Source organism: Amyelois transitella, chromosome 19 (genome assembly GCF_032362555.1).
Source record: "Amyelois transitella isolate CPQ chromosome 19, ilAmyTran1.1, whole genome shotgun sequence".
NCBI classification, from domain to species: domain Eukaryota; kingdom Metazoa; phylum Arthropoda; class Insecta; order Lepidoptera; family Pyralidae; genus Amyelois; species Amyelois transitella.
Window position 1 is genome coordinate 8,881,501 of NC_083522.1, and position 6,000 is coordinate 8,887,500.

General features: G+C 33.2%; 1 protein-coding gene across 1 annotated transcript in view; it reads right to left on the reverse strand.

Moving 5' to 3' along the window:
- Positions 1-6,000, reverse strand: part of LOC106136427 (zwei Ig domain protein zig-8) — a 110,831-nt gene that overhangs the window by 48,540 nt on the left and 56,291 nt on the right. The window contains exon 3 of the mRNA XM_060949710.1: positions 5,528-5,577. The gene's annotated coding sequence lies outside the window, so the exon portion shown is untranslated. The remainder of the gene's footprint in view (positions 1-5,527; positions 5,578-6,000) is intronic.

The following is a 6,000-nucleotide window of genomic DNA, read 5'->3' on the forward strand; positions in this document are numbered from 1 at the left end:
TGGTTTAACGAAAAGGTTGAGATTCAAATAGTGACAGGATGCAAGCAAAATAATAATTCCAAGGATATTTAAAGGATTTGATTTTCGGGAGGCTTCTTTTATTTCTGAAAACTTTAACGAGAGTGAATGAAGCTTTTAGTCTATTTCATATTATAAAATAACTAACATGGCTCAAATTAATTAAATCTTACAAGCAGATTATATAAACGTATCGCCAATTATGAGTTTAGTGGACTAACTATACGAGTTGCATAAGTTTACTAATGAACATGAAGATACGAAGTTTCACATACCTATTGAGACAATTACGCGAATATCTGCAGGCATTCTAGTTTGCAAGTTTTGCATTCTACTGCCAGTAATGTGTGTCATGAATTGCTTGAAATTTGTAACTTTTATCATAATAATAGTCACTTTTTGGGCGGTAGATAGAGCCAACAATCTGGAATAACACTGAAAGGCCAAGTTCAGCTGCATGGATAAATGCCGCCAGCGATATCGCCTAAAAGAAGAACCTCATCTCATCTCAGGAATCAAGTATTTTCTTTACTCGCCTTTTACGATATCCATGAAAAAGTTATAGAGCGGTTCCCATTCTTAAGCGCCGGGAACCACCCGGCACTTTTTTTTATCATAAATAACAATGGAATTGAGATTTCTTTAAAGAAGCTGGCAAAGTCTTATGGTTTTTCGTCGTTACCATGTCATGCCAAAAGAAATAAATTATTAGTACTCCATCCATTCACAAAATAGTTACTGATACTGATAATATCTTTTTACAGATGGTTGAATCCAGTGAAATTAATTCTAGATTTTGGAGCTGAGATAGAATATGATAACAAAGGCTTAAAAAGATTTATTGAATATGACCACAGCATTGACAAAATCTTGTTTCACAGGTATAAAATTTACACATACACGAATGAACACCGACAAAAGCACCATTTCAATCGGTAAATCTAGAAAGCAATATATAGACACGATCAAAGGAAATAATATTTCAAGGCAAAATTTCCATACAGCTAATGTAAGTGATACACCGAAAGGGACCAAGGATCGTTCCTTGAGGGACCCTTTTAGTGGATAGCAATAAATCAGGTCCTAATGGAGTGTGTAAGGCTCTTGCCGAGGCTTGTACGCATAATATTTCAGAATTTTAGACTGACCAAGCGATGGGTACGGGGCAAAAGGGATAATATTGATGAAAAGGGGTAGTTGACAGTGTTGTAAGCATTAGATAGAATGATGGGGCAGATTTTTGGAAAGGTATGGACACGTTGAATTTTTTCATAACTTGGTTTATTATTTTTGAATACTACTTTTATGTGGTATTTTGATAATATTTAGACTAAAATTAATATGGTTCTTAAAACATCGTATATTACATTACGTATAAATAGGCGTTCAGGAGCCAAAGCGGCGTGGTGAAAATTAAATTATATTATTTATAAACTTGCGATTAACACAACAAACTAAAAAAAATTGAAAGTTGTAACTTTAAATTTTGTTTTAGTTTGTCGTGTTAATTATTATACATACCTATATTTATTATTATACATACCTATATTTCCACAGTGAGACTAAAGAGTTATTAATAATGCATATGTTTCAAATTTCTAATTAATTTTCGTCCTCAATCTACTACAAACTAATTTCCTAAAGCCACTGTCCTATTGAGGACATTCAGAATCCCAGACCCAAAACTCTCGAGAACTTTTGTTTTAAATTCTGATCTAATTAACGACACTCCTCGCAATCCAGACCTATTCACATTTAATATTGAAAAGGATTTAGCCCCAGTTGTTTTTCCACCTAAGTACAACGTTTTAGAAGAAAAACCTCCATTTGAAAAGGGGACTACCCCTTAAACGAGTTTAAGTTAAGTAGATGTTCCTCATAATATGAAAAGTTCGGTACTTTAGCGGGAAAGAAAGCTAAAAAGTGCCTTTATAAGAGTGGGTATGGATATTAACTTGACTAAATAAAATTATGCTTTCCTTTTAACAGCCATTATGTTTGTAACATGTGTTCCAAGCACGTTAAAATTATCTCTAATGACGATATAAATCAAATAATGTATCATTTAAATTATGCTAATTATAAAATCAATTATACTTATTAGTTTTCATTGCATTAGACCAAAATATTGCAGTATTACAATACAATAAATCTTTATTGCACACAGTATATTACAGCAAATTCACATGTATATAAAACATTGTAGTAATAGACGACCTTATCACTAAAGGTGATCTCTTCTAGTCATCTATAAGTTATCAATAAAACTTTACAATGAGAATAAATTATTATCTTAATACATTTTTTAGGAATTAAGGTGATTTGTAATATCATTTGTATCTAGATTATCAACCTCCTTGAACTGCTGATGACAGAAACATAAATAGACAAAGAAAATTTACAGGTAGGTACGAATATGGATCCATGACCTTTTCTAGCTCGACAAAAGCCCAACCCAAAATAAGGGAAGTTTATTAATAAAAGGACAGTCCCAAATTTCCACGACAAACAGCTGTGTCATCATAATGACGTTTTTCGTCTTTTCCAATAATATTCTATGTATTCTTACCATTGAATACCCAACTTAGATCCATCGTAATTAAGATGAATTTAAACTGAACACAGGATATTGTACCTTTACGCTTTTAGTTATTTTGTGATATGGGTTTGACGTTAGAAAGGTGACAAGTTTAATGTTAAAATGAACAGCCAGATGGAGCAAAATTTATAAATTTATAGCCATAGTTCGGCAAGTAATATTTTAAGATAAATAGAGGTATTGTAATCGGCTGTCAAACTAATAAATACTTCAAAGCATTGTCGTTAGATATTATAATAAATCTATTCTGAAAAGCCTTAAAGTATTGAGTTTGACATTTCCCAAAATAGGTTATGATCATAGAAATTGGAATAACATTGCGATGTATATTGTTATGATTTTAAACACTAGCTTTTGCCCGAAGGTAAGTTTTTTATGATTAAAAACTTGATGTTATTACCTTATTGTGTGTATAAACTGAAATAATGTAAAATTATAATTGGAATCCGGCCAGTACTTTTGGCGCGATAATAAAGATGTACGATTTATCTTTACTTACTGCTATTGAAAGCTGCTAGCTAATTTTAGTCTGCTTTATAATTGCATTCTTTTTATTCCCTTCCATATTGTCCTCCTCCAAATATTTCTGAACCGCCTTATCGAAATATACTTTAATTTGAACCTCTCTTTACATTTCTCACATCAACATTATTCACTCGATGTTTCAAACGTGGCAGTCGTCTGATTAAAACAAAAAGTTACCCTAAAAGTTATCAATTGAGTTATCTTGGCATCACATTTCCTAATATTGATTGCCACTATCTAATGTTATTATTTCACAAAAAAAAATCCAAACTATATAATTAAAAACTTGATCAAAAACAAAACGAACTCCTGTATAATTTATAACAAAATTCAACAATATAATTACACCAGCCAATTCTTATCGAAAATTGTTATTTCCACTAATTCATTCACTGAAAGCAATTTGGGTTCCATTGAACGAGTAAATTGTTTGATAACCTCGCTTGACGTTAAACAAAGTCACGGTGAAATTTCTGTTCTGGGCTATAAATCAATGATAAGAGGGCTTATTATATTGCCAGTTTGCATTGTACTGAGCGAAAGCGGATATGAAAGGCCAAAAGCTAATTGAAGCGAGAGCGATAATTCGTGGTCAACCGCCACAAGGGAAAGATCTTGTGATGCCTGGGGAACTGCATGAGAGACGATGTCGAGTCTGAGGTTGTATTTACGCTCCAACCATGAAAACCTTATTTTGCAATTTAGCATACGCGCTGTGATAGGCGGGTGGTGTATGACGTTTGAGATGTCGCCATAGACTCTTCCCTGCTATTGGTTGAGCGCGTCAAATTCTCAATGTGATTGGCTGATCCGTGTGACGTTTTATAAAGTTAAATAACTACACTAATTATAAATAAACACACACAAACATATGTATCTTCTTTCTTCAAGATCTCGATTGAGCCGATAGGCAAAATACTCGAAGGTCACGTTCAGATGGATGGCTAAGTAATGAAATTGAGTATTATTTAATACTTTGATTACTTTGATACTCATATTTAGGGTTCAAAACTTTTACCAAGTAAATTAGAGCTCCGTAGAACGCTTGCTGTATAAGTCGTGTAACCGAAGCCTAACTATTTTGATACACTATCGAACGGCACGTAACAAGACCCATGGGTATAGGAGGGCAAATGCTTTACATAAAACGGTCGGCAACCTCCATTTGACTATGGTTATTATCTATAAATACTAGTTTATTGTGCGTGTGAGTAAACTATAAGAGACGTATCGCAGAGGGTTTAATTTTAAACGAAATGCTGTCACTACTTGAAAAATGGAATGAAAAATGAATCTGAAAAATTTTGACTATTATAGACGTGACCATATGTATGTATGTATGTAGACCTTTAATCGAGGAAGGCTTTAGGCTATATAACATCACGCTGCAACTATTAGGAGCAAAGAAATAATGGAAAATGTGAAAAAAACGGGGGAAATTATTCATCCTTGAGGGCTTCAATGATGCCCAATATAACTATTCCACTCAGTAGAAGTCGCGAATGTTAAAAATAAAACTATTCACAAAAAAAAATCTCAGTGAATTGTATTATCTTAAATTTTATCAGTACAATCCCATAAAATTCCTATCTGATAATGCAATCTACGTAGTTAATAAAATAACAATAGATAAACCACAAGGTTACAACCCTTACCTACCTATTAATAAAACTAAATCGCAAAACAAAAGATAAATACGGATTACAGCCGACTATGGACCAATTGGCCGGGACCGGTATATGCAAAACATGGACCCTCTGATAACCCCCTTAAGCCTTATTACATAAACTATTCAAAAGTTAGTATTGTATATGTACTTGTTACGTGATAATAATTTTTGTTTCAAGGCTTTTGTTATTTTTGTATTTAAATGTATATGTAGATGAAGCGAAACAAGAATGCAGAGAATGTGGCAATTGGAAGGATGTGGTCTCTGCCTACCCCTCCGGAAAAAAGCGTGATTTTATGTATGTGTATTTGAATGTTTGAATCTGAAAAATTATGATGTCGCAATTGGCGGATGCACTTAAGAAAGTTCATAAATTACCTATTCTCCAAAAGGTAGGCAGAGACTAAGTACATCTATATCCCTGCCTAAAAGAATAATCCCAAGTTTACAAGCCTATCCCTTAGTCTCCTTTTACGACCTCCATGGGAAAGAGATGGAGTGGTCCTATTATTTTTTATATTGGTGCCGGGAACCACACGGCATAGTATAAAGACGTAATATATGTATATAGTGAAAATGTGTATTGTTTTTATATACTTGTTGTACTCTACTAACACTCTCAATGTTTCAAATTAACATATTCTTTACAATGTCAAAATTTTACTACATAATTACAAGAAAAAAATCGTATTTGAAATCAAATTAAAAGTGCTCACTCGATTTAGGTCGTCAAAGCGTTGCTCTTTTGCTCTCTTTCGGTATAAACCTGAAACAAATGATAACACACATTATACTTTGATCCAACCACATTAAAGGTTCCTGAAGATGGTTCCGTACTGCATGATTCAGGCTATTTATCCATCCTTATACATACTAATACCATGTGCCGTGTGGTTCCCGGCACCAATGAAAAAAAAAAGAATACGACCACTCAACCTCGTTCCCATGGATGTCGTAAAAGGCGACTAAGGGATAGGCTTATAAACTTGGAATTCTTCTTGTAGGCGATTGGCTAGCAACCTGTCACTATTTGAAACTCAATTCTATCATTAAGCCAAACAGCTGAACGTGGCCTTTTAGTCTCTTCAAGACTGTTGGCTATGTCTTGTAAATTGTCTTGTAATTTTGTTTTTAAGAATAGCTTTTGTTGTTTCTGATAAATAAAAAATAAAATTATATATTTCAATTC